Source organism: Callithrix jacchus, chromosome 2 (genome assembly GCF_049354715.1).
Source record: "Callithrix jacchus isolate 240 chromosome 2, calJac240_pri, whole genome shotgun sequence".
NCBI classification, from domain to species: Eukaryota; Metazoa; Chordata; class Mammalia; order Primates; family Cebidae; genus Callithrix; species Callithrix jacchus.
The window spans coordinates 121,443,096-121,455,907 of NC_133503.1; the positions used below are offsets into that span (position 1 = coordinate 121,443,096).

A 12,812-nucleotide genomic window follows, 5' to 3' on the forward strand; every position below is an offset into this window, starting at 1 on the left:
TTCCTTCCAAATTCAAGACTGTTTATTATATGATTCCATTTATATGAAGTGTCCAGAATATTCACATCTATAGCTACAAAAAGTAGGACTGTGGTTATGAAGGCTGGAGGAAGAGAGAAATGGGGAGCAATCACAAAAGGAGATAGTTATTTTCTAAAATTAGATTTAAGTGATGGTTACACAACTTTGTAACTATACTAAAACCATTAAACTGTACACTTCTATGAGTAAATATTAAGACATATAAATTATATCTCAATAACATTGTAAAAAACTAAAAACCAATTATCCTTATATGCATATTTCTATTTCTAAACTATTTTATTCTTTGCTTAATGTGTACATATCCTCACAATGACTATAGTCTTCTTTGAAGTTTTCTGGTGTCTTAAAATTAAGTAGTGATTCCTCCAATGTTATTCTTTTTCTTTCATTTCCTTAACTATTCTGATTCCAATGCATTTATTATAAATTTTAAAATTATTTTGTTGGTATCTAAAAAACTTCTGCTGGGGTTTAATTATGCTAAATATATAAATTGGGGAATAACAGACATTTTCTTCTTTTGAGACTTCTAATCCATGGACATGGAATTTTTGCATTTCTTTAGGTCTTCTTTGGTCACTTTCATCAGCATGTGTAAGTTTTGATTTTTTGAAGGGATTTTTGTGTCTTTATCACCTTCAGTTCTGCTCTAATCTTAGTTATTTCTTGTCTTCTGCTTGCTTTTGAGTGTTTTGATTTTGCTCCCCTAGCTCTTTCAATTTTGATGATAGGATGTTGATTTTAGATCTTTCCTTGTTTCTCACGTAGGCATTTATTGTTAAAAATTTCCCTCTCAACAGTTTTAAATGTGTCCCAGAGATTCTGGTACATTGTGTCTTCTGTCTCGTTGGTTTCAAAGAACATTTTTATTTCTGTCTTCATTTCATTGTTTATCTGTTCATCATTCAGGAGCAAGTTGTTCAGTTTCCATGTGATCAGGCAGTTTGAGTGCTTTTCTTAATCCTGAGTTCTAATTTGATTGCCCTGTGGTCTGAGAGACTGTTACGATTTTTGTTCTTTTGCAATTTGCTGAGGAGTGATTTACTTCCAATTATGTGTTCAATTTTAGAGTAAGTGTGATGTGGTGCTTAGAAGGATGTGTATTCTGTGGATTTGGGGTGGAGAGTTCTGTAAATGTCTATTAGGTCCACTTGGTCCAGATCTGTATTCAACTCCTGGATATCCTTGTTGACTTTCTGTCTCACTGATCTGTCCAATATTATCAGTGGAGTGTTAAAGTCTCCCACTATTATTGTACGGGCATCTAAGTCTCTTTGTAGGTTGTTAAGAATTTGCTCTATGTATCTGGGTGCTCATGCATTGGGTGCATATATATTTAGGATTGTTAGCTCTTCTTGTTGCATTGATCCTTTTACCAATATGTAATGCCCTTCTTTGTCTCTTTTGAACTTTGTTGGTTTAAAGTCTGTTTTATCAGAGACTAGGATTGCTACATCTGTTTTTTGTTTGTTTGTTTGTTTTTGCTCTCCATTTGCTTGATAAATCTTCTTCCATCCCTTTACTTTGAGTCTGTGTGAGTCTTTGCACATGAGATGGGTCTCCTGAATACAGCATACCAATGAGTTTTGACTTTGTATCCAGTTTGCCAGTCTGTGTCTTTTGATTGGGGAATTTAGGCCATTGACATTCAACATTAATATTGTTATGTTTGAATTTGATCCTGCCATTTTGTTGCTGGCTGGTTGTTTTGCCCATTAGTTGACATGGTTTCTTCTTTGCATTGTTGTTCTTTACAATTTGGTATGTTTTTGCAGTAGCTGGTACTGGTGGTTCATTTCCATGTTTAATACTTCTTTCAGGAGCTCTTGTAAGGCAGGTCTTGTCACGACAAAGTCTCTCAGCAATTGCTTGTCCCTAAAGGATTTTATTTTTCCTTCACTTATGAAACTTAGTTTGGCCACATATGAAATTCTAGGTTGAAAGTTCTTTTCTTTACAGATGTTGAATATTGGCTCCCACTCCCTTCTAGCTTGTAGGGTTTCTGCAGAGAGATCCACTGTGAGTCTGATGGGCTTCCCTTTGTGGGTGATTCAACCTTTCTCTCTGGCTGCCCTTAGATTTTTTTCTTCATTTCAACCCTGGTGAGTCTGATGATTATGTGCCTTGGGGTTGCTCTTCTTGAATAGTGTCCTTGTGTTGTTCTCTGTATTTCCTGGATTTCACTGTTGGGTTGTGGAAGTTCTTCTGGATAATATCCTGAAGGGCATTTTCCAGCTTTGATTCATTCTCCGTGTCACTCACATTCAGGTACACCGATCAAGTGTAGATTAGGTCTTTTCACATAATCCCATAGTTCTTGGAGGATTTTTCTTTTCACTCTTTTTTCTCTAATCTTGCCTTCTCATTTTATTTCATTGATTTGACCTTCAATCTCTAACATTGCTGCTTGCTTGATTCAGCTGTTGAAACTTACTTATGCCTCACAAAGTTCTTGTGCTATGTTTTTCAGCTCCATCAAGTCATTTATGTTCTTCTCTAAGCTGGTTATTCGAGTTAGCATTTCATCTAACCTTTTTTCAAGGTTGTTAGTTTCTTTGCATTGGGTTAGTACATGGTTTTTTAACTCAGAGAAGTTTGTTATTACCCACCTTCTGAAGCCTGCTTCGGTTAATTTGTCAAACTCATTCTCTGTCTTGTTTTGTTCCCTTGATTGTGATGTTGAGTTGTGATCCCTGGGAGGAGAAGAGGTGTTCTGGTCTCTGATGGTTCCAACCTTTTTGCGCTGGTTTCTTCCCATCTTTGTGGATTTATCTCCCACTGATCTTTGAAGTTGGTGTTTTTGGGAGGAATCTCTCAGTGGATATCCTTTCTGTTGAGGTTGGAGCTATATCTTTTTCGGCCTGTAGAGGCACTGCTGGGCTGCCTTGGATTCAGTCAGGCTGCTGGGTGGGTGGTCTTCCCCTGGAGTTTGTTTACACAGGTGAGATTAGCCCCGCCTTCCCAATGGCATCTCTCCTTCCCTGAGCTGGAACTTCCCAGTTAGGGTCAAACCTGTGTGTTCACTGCAAGGCTCTCTAGTGTGCAGGTTTCAGTTTGAGTTTTGTGAGGGTGGGGCCTGCCAGGCCTTATGGCCTGTTTTCCTGCTTTCAACTCTGCCTCTTTCTGTGGGACAGGTAGTTCTGACCTGTTGACATTAGTCCAAACTTCCATCAAGGTCTGTGCAGAAAACTTGCATCACCAGGTGGGAGCTGTTGCTCAGATTTCCATCAACAACCCACGGTGCCCCTCAGTCTGATGGGGCTCTCATGGACCATGTGTTGCAGAGGGATTAGGGACACACAGGATCTGAATTGGAGCACTGAGGGGGTGAAGTCCCCAATCCTCCAAGCCAGCTGCATGTTCCAGGTGGGGAGGTGCCCCGCCCTGTCTCAGTTCGCCCTCCCTGGGCTGCTCTCACCCTCTCGCCTTCCCCGGGCTATTTTTAGTGTCCTACCAGTCCCACCGAAGCAAACCTGTCACCTTTCTTGGAATCATGAAGTCCTCTAGCCCTCTGCATTTCATTGGCTGGAAGCTGCATTCCAGTGGTGCCTCCTCTTGGCCATCATGGTGCCCCAGATGTGTAGTTTTTAACATACAAACCTTGTGCATGTTTTGTTAGGTTTATACCTAAGTATGTATATAAAGTTGGAAAGAAATTACTATAAATGGTAAAAATTATTTTCCAGTTATCTGATAGGATATACATATGCAATAAATTTTCATGTGTTGACCTGGTATTTTTACTCTTGAAACTCATTTACTATTTCTAGAAGGTGTTTTACAGATTTCTTAAAATTTTCCATGTCAACAATTACATAATCTATGAACAGAAACAGTTATTTCTTCTTCCTCATTCTTTGTATCTTTTATTTCTGTTCCTGGCTTTATTGCCTTCAGTTGAATTCTTACTATGATCTTACATAGAAGTAGTAAACAGGGGCATCCTTGTTCCCAATCTTAGGGAGAAAGTGTTAAATCTTTCACTGTTAATTATGATGTCACCTTTATAATTCATGTTAATGTTACTTATTAGGTTAAGAAAATTTCCTTCCATTTCTAGTTTGTCCAGGGGATAGGCAGGTAGGTTGGTTGGTTGTTTAGTTGGTTTTGTCATGAATGAAGTTAAATTTTGTCAAATTCATTTTTTTCATTAATTGATAACATCATGTGGTTTTTTCTTCTTTAAAATGTTAAATGGTGGGTTATGTTGATTTTTGAGGGATAAATTAACCTTGTGTTCACACAATAAACCCCAATTTGGCCATGATGTACGTAATTTATTGACATTTGTAGAGGATGTTTGCTTCTTTGTTCACAAAAATTATGTATCTGTACTTTTTCTCCCTTTGTTCTTTCTGTATCTGGTTCTCTTATTGGGGTAATTTTCCCATCGTAAAATTAGTTAAGAAGTGTATTCTTCCCTTTATTCTTTAGAAAAGAATTTCATAAAATTGGCATTATTTCTCTTTTAAATGTTTGCTAGATTTTGCCAGTAAAACCATCTGGGCCTAGAAAGTTCTTTTTCAGAAAAGTTTAAACATGAATTCAATTTTTTAAAAGTAGCTATTTGAGTACTTGTATTGGCTTTAGTGAATTTTGAATATATAAATCCATTCCAGTCATAACAGAAATGCTTTGCAAGCAATTGTTTCACTTAATCTAGATTACCTAGCTTATATGCAGAAAGCTGTTTGTATATTTCCTTATTCTTTTAATAGAATAATAGAATTGTTATTATTGATACAATAATACAGCCTCTATAGTGATAGCCAACTTTTCATTTCTAATAATCACAACTTTTGTCATATTTTTTATTTTATCAGTTCGGTGAATGACTTGCTACTTTTATTACTCTTTTTTAAAAATAAGCTTGGAATGTCATTAACTTCCTCAATTTTTTTAGGTTTTCAAATTTGTTTGTTCTTAACTTTGTTATCAACCCTTCCTTATTCTTGTTTTGAGTTAACTTTTTTCTAATTTCTTTAGATGGAAATCTTGATTGTTAATTTGAGAGAGGTATTTTATTCTAATATAAACACTTAATGATATAAATGTACCTTTAAGCACTGCTTTTGCTACAGAGTTCAAATTTTGATATGTAGTATTTTCATTTTTATTAGGGCTAAACTATTTCCATATTTGCTTTGAGAGCTTATCTTTGACTCATCTCCCAGTGTTTGAAAGTGTTCCTTTTCTCTTTCTTCCATTAATTTCTAATTTAACTCTATTAAGTCAGAGAGCATACTTTGCATGATTTAAATGCTTTCAATGTGTTAAAGTTTATTTTTAACACATGATATGACTTATTTTGGTGAATATTCCATATACATGTAAAAGGATTGTGTGTTCTGGCAAGGCACAGTGACTCATGCCTGTAATCCCAGTGTTTTGGGTTTTGCCAAATGGGGAGGATTTCTCGAGCCCAGGAAGTTTGAGAGCAGGCTGGGCAATAAAACAAGACCCCATCGCTACGAAAAAAATTAATAATATATTTTAAATTAGCTGGTCATGGTGGCATGTGCCTGAAGTCATAGCTACTTGGAAGGCCAAGGCAAGAGGATTATTTGAGCCCAGGATTTCAAGGCTGCGGTGAGCCATGAGCAGGTCGCTGAAGTTCAGCCTGAATGATAAGGCAAGTTTCTTCCCCCCAAAGAAGTTTCTTCTTTTGTTGTTAGATAGTGTTGTACAAATATTTGTTAGATTTGATTGATTTATGGTGCTATTCCGTTACCCTAAATGCTCACTGATATTCTGATAGTTCTATTGATTATCAAAAAGAAGGAATGTTGAAGTGTCCAAATGTGAGAATGAAATTACCTGCTTTTCAGTTCAGTTTTGTCAGTGTTTGCTTCCTGAATTTCAGAACTCTTGTTTGTGCCTATACATTTTGAATTAATACATCTTGGAAAATTAACCCTTTCTTTCATTATGCAATGCTTATGTTTCTCCTTGGTAATTATATTTGTCCTGAATTTTATTATCCGTGATGTTAATATAACCACTCTATCTAGTTTTCTTTTGACTGGCATTTATACGATATATCTTTTCCATTCTTTTGCTTTTGATCTAAATATATCTTTACATTTGAAGTAAGTTTCTTGTGAAAAACATATCCAGAACAAACAGGATGTATTTATCTTCTGTGGAGACAAGCCCAAGATCTGCAGTCAGCAAGCTGGGGACCCACGAGAGCTGTTGATGTAGTCCCAGCCCAAATTCAAAGGCCTGATAAACAGAAAAACTGATTTATATGGACTGGACTCAGTTGTATCTCCCCAAATTGATGTGTTGAATCCCTAATCCTCAATGTGATGATATTTGGAAATGGGGCCTTTACAAAGTAATTAGGGTTAGATAAGGTATGAGGATAGGCCCTTACGATGGCATTAGTACTGTTATAATAAGACCATAGAGCTTGCTTCTTTTCTCTTTTTCTATCTCTACCATGTGAGAACACGAGAAGACAGCCACCATCTACAAGCCAGGAAGGGAACTCTCATTGGGGAACAAAATCAGCTGGCACCTTGATCTTGAACTTTTCTGCCTTCAGAACTGTGAGGAATAAATTACCATTGTTTAAGCCAGTCTATGACACTTTGTTACAGTAACTTGAGCTGACTAATATACTAATGGTGTAGTTCCAGTCCAAGTTTGATGCTTAAGGAACAGAAGAAACAATGGTGTAGCTCCATTTAAAAAGTTTGCAGGCTTGGCCAGGTGTGGTGTCTGATGCATGTAATCCCAGGACTTTGGGAGGTTGAGGTAGGCAGATCACGAGGTCAGGAGTTCATGACCAGCCTGGTCAACATAGTAAAAACCTGTCTCTACTAAAAATACAAAAATTTAGCTGGGCATGATAGCGGGTGCCTGTAATCCCAGCTACTCAGGAGGCTGAGGCAGGAGAATTGCTTAAAACCGGGAGGTGGAGCTTGCCATTGCACTCCAGCCCGGATGACAGTGCAAGACTCAAAAAAAAAAGGAAAAAGAAAGTTGGCAAGCTCTAGAGCCAGAAAGAGCCAATGTTTCAGTTTCGGTCTGAAGGCAGGAAAATAAATGTCTCAGTTCAAAGGCAGTCAGGCAATAAGACACTTCTATTACTTACTCAAAGGAGAGTCAGCCTTTTGGTTCCAGTCAAGACTCCAACTGATTAGATGAGACCCACCTGCAATGGGGGCAGTTTACTCAGTCTACCAATCCAAATGTTAATCTCATTCAGAAACACTAAGAATAATATCTGTTCATCCTGTGGTCCACTCAAGTTAACTTATACAATTACACAGTCAGGCCACTTCTTAAAATCCATTCTGATGATCTCTGTCATTTAAGTATTTCATGCAGACTATTTACATTGAATGTGATTATATGTGCAAACATTAGGTTTAACTTTCTTTTCTATATGTTTCTTCCATTTATTATCAGTCTCTTTCCCCTTCCCTATTTTCCTATTTCTTTTGTACTGTTTGACCCTGTTCTAGGTGTTACACTATACATACTTAACTTTTAAATTTACTTAGAATGAACTTTTTACTACTGCAAGTAGAATATAAGAAACCTTACCAGCTTAGATGTCCCTTTACCATCCTTTCTTTATGTTATATTGACTTCCTTTTTCTTTTTTCGAGATGGAGTCATACGGTGTCACACAGGCTGGAATGCAGTGGCACAATCTTGGCTCACTACAGCCTCTGCTTCCCAGGTTTAAGTAATTCTCCTGTCTCAGCCTCCCGAATGGCTGGGACTACAGGCACGCACCTCCATGCTCAGCTAATACATACATACATATATATATATATATATATAGCATTTTTGTAGACATGGGGTTTAGCCATGCAGCCCAGGCTGGTTTCAAACTCTTGACCTCAAGTGATCCACCTGCTTCAGCCTTCCAAACTGCTGGGATTACTTACAGGCATGAACCACCATGCACGGCCTATGTTATACTGACATATATTATACCTACAAACATTGGGAACCTTTTCAAAAATGTTTTAATTTTTCTTTCAACTGAAACATATTTGAAAACTGAAGAGGAGAGGTATATATAGCATATTATATTTATTCACATATTTATCATTTCTGCTTCTTGACTTTTTTCAAGTTGTTTTGAGCTTCTGATCAAATTTTCCTTTTTTGTGAAAAATTTCCTTTCACAATTATTTTAGAGCAGGTTTTTAGATAATGAATTATCTTAGTTTTCCTCCACTTTAGATGTATTTATTTGATCTTAAGTCTTGAAGAATATTTTCATGGATATAGAATTCTAGGAAGGTAGTTCTTTTCTTTTCAGCATTTACACTTCCCCTAGCCACCATGGGTTCAGATGAGATTTTCACAATCATTCAGATCATCATTCTGCTCTAACTAGTATATTATTCTCCTCTAATTTCAAAACCTTGTCTTTGTGTTTGGTTTTCAGCTATTTGATTATGATGTGTCTGGTCTTGGATTTATTTGCATTTATGCTGTTTGGGAGTTACTGAGTATATTAAAGCTATTAATTATTAGTTACTGAGTATATTAAAGTGTATTAAAGTATTGATTTTTATGTTTTACCAAATTTGAGATGCTTTTGGCTATTATATTTTCAAACGTTTTTTCTCACCACACTACTTTGCTTCTCCTTCTAGAGCACCAATAACATGAATGTTAAAACTTTTGGTATTGTCCACAGGTCCGTGGAATTAGGCTCATTTATATTCCAATTAATTTTCTCTTTACTGTTTGAAATGGATAATTTCTAAGTATCTTTCTTCAAGTTCAGTTATCTTCTACTTTGTCATCTTTATTTTGCTATTGAACCTTTTCAATAATAATGAGGTTTTTCTTACTCCAGTATTTTTAGTTGTAAAATATATTTTGTTATTCTTTTTCTCTATGGCTTCGTTAAGAATTTCAATCACCCTATTCATTTCAAAAAGAGTATTTGCCTTTACTATTGTATCATTTTTTTATAACAGCTGTTTTAAAGTCCTTGCCAGGTAATTCTGATTTCTGTGTCATCTGGGTATTGGTACATGCTGATTATCTTCTCCCATGACATTAAATATTTTCCTGCTTCTTCATATGCTGAGAAATTTTGAATTGTGTTCTAGACTTTTTAAATATTATGTTATGATTGTCTGGGTCTTTGTTAAGTCCTAAGAGGAATGTTGATATTTAGTTTAGTGGGCAATCAACTTGGTGAAATCAGGCCCCAAGTTCTGCCTAGCCTTTTGAGGGTTGTGGTTTTAGTGTCAGTCCACTTTCAAAGTCTTCGAAATGCTATTTATATCTGTCTGTGTTTGCTACAACTAGTGGCTGGTTTGAGATTTTGGTGGTGGTCTATGTATTATTTCTGTTTTCATAGTTCTTAGTATAATATTTAGGGTCAGCTTCATGTATACAAAGCTCCAGGGTGAGGCCAAGAGTTAAGCAACTTCATCTGTTGTTTTCCCAAATTTCTTTCTCTTCATTGATGTCCTCAGTAATTTCTGTCCAGAAAACTGAAGATTACATGATTCTTCTCCATTGTGCACTTTCTATTACCGCAGCTTCATCCAAGGCCAAGCAGCAGGAGGACAGAGACATAAAAAGGAAACAGGGATTTGCCCATCCCCTTGAAAGGACAGCTCCTGTGGCTGGAAATGAAGGTTATCCTTCCTCAGAGCAGTAAAGTGTGTCCCTTGCTGTGACACTGTTGCTAACAGGACACTCCTACCCCACAAGTCTGAATCAGAGAGTTTTTTTTTGTGATTGTTTTAAGACGGAGTCTTGCTCTGTCGTTAGGCTGGAGTGCAGGCTAGAGCGTAGTGGCTCGATCTCCGCTCACTGCAACCTCCACCTCTCCGGCTCAAGCGATTCTCCTGCCTCAGCCTCTTGAGTACCTGGAATTAGAGGGGCACACCACCATGCCTGGCTAATTTTTTTGTATTTTAGTAGAGACGGGGTTTCACTATGTTGGCCAGGATGGTCTTGATCTCCTGATCTCATGATCTGCTTGCGTCAGCCTCCCAAAGTGCTGGGATTACAGGCATGAGCCACCACACCAAGCCGCCAGAGGTTTACTTTTGGAGCTTTCTCTATCCATGCGAATGCCCACTTCCAGGGCTCAGGATGTATTGGGTCCAGGCCAGGGAGTTACTGGAAGGGAAAAACATGGCATGGTAAACTCACCACTAGTGTGGTTGACTCCAATTTGGCTGCTCTTTATTTTTCATAGACCTTAGAGAGCTGCTCACTGCATTCTCTTGAAAATTAATAGTTGCATTCAATGATAGATAAGGATGAAGTGTGCTTACTGTGTGTTACTCAGAATCAAAAACCACAGTTAAGTTTTGAAATCAACCTAATGACCTGTTATGTATGCAAGAATGCAATACTAAAATGTGCCAAACTGGAATTTTATTGATACTGTGGTAAGTTTGCTCTTCATTTTAATATAAGATTCTTAATATAAGATTATTTACTATAAATATAAGCTATTTATAAAAACCCAGTTCCAATTTAGTCATTTAATTCAATAAATATTTATAGAACAGCTAGTTTAAGCAAGGCAATTTACTAGGCAGTACAAGGTATAATGCTATTTTACATGGTGTTGGGGGCAAAACCAATTGTGTGGTATTATAGAAGCCAATATACAATAGATTCCCCATTGTTAGTATGGCAATCTTTTCACTTTGGAAGATCCAACCATATTTGTTATCTTAATAATTTTAGCCTTGTGTCCTTAACTCAGCAGGCAGTCATGTTTATAATACTAAGAAAAATATTATTTTGACAGATTGATAAGCGATTTCTTCAAAACTCTGTGTTAGGCCTATTTTTTTTTCATCAAATTGTTGAAAAGTATTCATGTTTTACCTCCCTGATCCAAGGCTCTATTTTGGTATTCAATTATACAATTCAGCTGCTTCCTTCTTAAGGAGTGGGAAGCTGAGTCATCTTTTGCCATATCACTAAAGATTATTTTCCTGAACTATTGTGCATATTATTAATTGGTTTATTTACTATATTTGTGAAAAATATTAGCAAATTCAACATGTGAGCAGTCTTTATTAACCAAGCCTTCAAAAACCAGACAAAATAAACAAAATCCTTAGGGAGATTTCTCGATGAAAGCAACATAGATTTTTCTTCTTATCAGCATATTTCAAACTATTTTTCGGCTTAAGGATGATAAAGGCTACTATCAGAAAACAATAAATGAAAAATAACTGTTGAATTGGAGAATCACAGTGATATTCAATATGCCGCTGTTATTGTCAAGTCTGGCATTATTAAAGCAAAGCTCTGCCCAGAGGAAATATAACAGTATGTAAAACAAAAGTCTCTGCTTTAGAAATAAAATATGGGCATCTGTAACTAAGGGGTTTGTTAAGGCAGTAAATGTCTTTTTCTATAAATTGAGAAGGTTAAACTTTCCTCAAACTCTGTTCTTAGGAATTAAAAGACTCTAAAATCAGATAGATCAGAATAAAAATCTGCTTGTAATCAATCCTGGTTTTGAGATATCGGCCAAGTTTCTCGGTTTCTCTAAGTCTTGGTGTATTCATCTACAAAATGGGGATAATAATAAAATTTACTTCATAGTGCTGCTATGAGGATCAAACAATATAAGAAAAAAACCTAATGCCTGGCACATAATACTCAATAAGTGGTCATTATTATCACTAAAAGAGGTATCCAGTAGAGCTCAGTATCTTTTCCACACAGAGAAAATAAATCTTTAACAGTCGTGGCTATATCTGGGGAAATATCTCTATGAGTCATGTATGTGTCAATGTGATTTTCTTTTTCTTTATTTAAAAACCTTTGTAATAATCCTTATAAAGTATGTATGAAACCTGAGGTTTCCAAAATTCTATAATTAGAAGGGACACCAGTCAAGTGAAGTTTTCTTTCTGTTCATTCATACTATTCTCTGCAATGCCTGTTTATTCATTTTTCTTCACTTATTTATTCAATTGACATTAATTGACCCTCCCAAATGGCAGGCATCATACTAGGCACCTTAAATAAACAAATGATTAATACACAGCCCTTGTCTTTGAAGGGTACCCAATCTTTGGCAGAAAGACATGCAAAAAAATGTCAGTGGTTAACTGTAGCTTTTTGTATCTTCTCATGAGAACCAACTACTAACATTCCAGGAATTTTGCAAGCTGGTTGTTAAACACTGACATAACTAAAAAATTAAATTGTGTAAGCTTAAAATTAAATAAATCATATTAAAATATAGGTAATACATATTCAAAATTAATTGCTTAACATTATTTTACTACAATATTCAATATTACTAGTATTTATGCTTTTGAGTTTATTTACATCTATTATTTCTGTATGCTGAAAATCCTGTATAATGTTTTCCTATTACACATCTCTTTCCAGTTCCACATTTTGTTATATCAGGGTGGTTGCTTGAAATCAGCCATGTTAGATTACTTACACCATGGACATTGGCAAACATAGCAAACTCGGGCTCTTTTCCCTCAAGTTATGTATGTTAGACAGTTACCAGCATAATATTGAATCTAATTTTAGTACATTGGTATATGTGTCATCAGAAAGTAATGACATGCTGTAGGAATACGAATGACATGAGCAATGAATCCCTGATTGGAGAAATCAAGAAAGGCTTCGTGGAGAAATAAAGATTTGAATTAATTTCAGAAAAAAATTGGCACTTTAACAACTCCAAGGAACATAAAGGGTCTTTGAAAACAGTGACAGACTATATTACTGTTCCCAGCTATGCACTCCCCCTTCTTGTTTTAGATCACTTCCAT

General features: G+C 36.1%; 1 long non-coding RNA gene across 3 annotated transcripts in view; it reads right to left on the reverse strand.

The window, feature by feature from the left end:
• Positions 1-12,812, reverse strand: part of LOC103791509 (uncharacterized) — a 520,065-nt gene that overhangs the window by 59,978 nt on the left and 447,275 nt on the right. The window contains exon 10 of one of the 3 annotated variants that reach the window (XR_013532242.1): positions 4,391-10,164. The exons of the other annotated variants lie outside the window; for them this stretch is intronic. This is a non-coding gene — a long non-coding RNA (uncharacterized LOC103791509). Of the gene's footprint in view, positions 1-4,390; positions 10,165-12,812 lie in introns of those variants that run through there. 3 annotated transcript variants of the gene reach the window in all.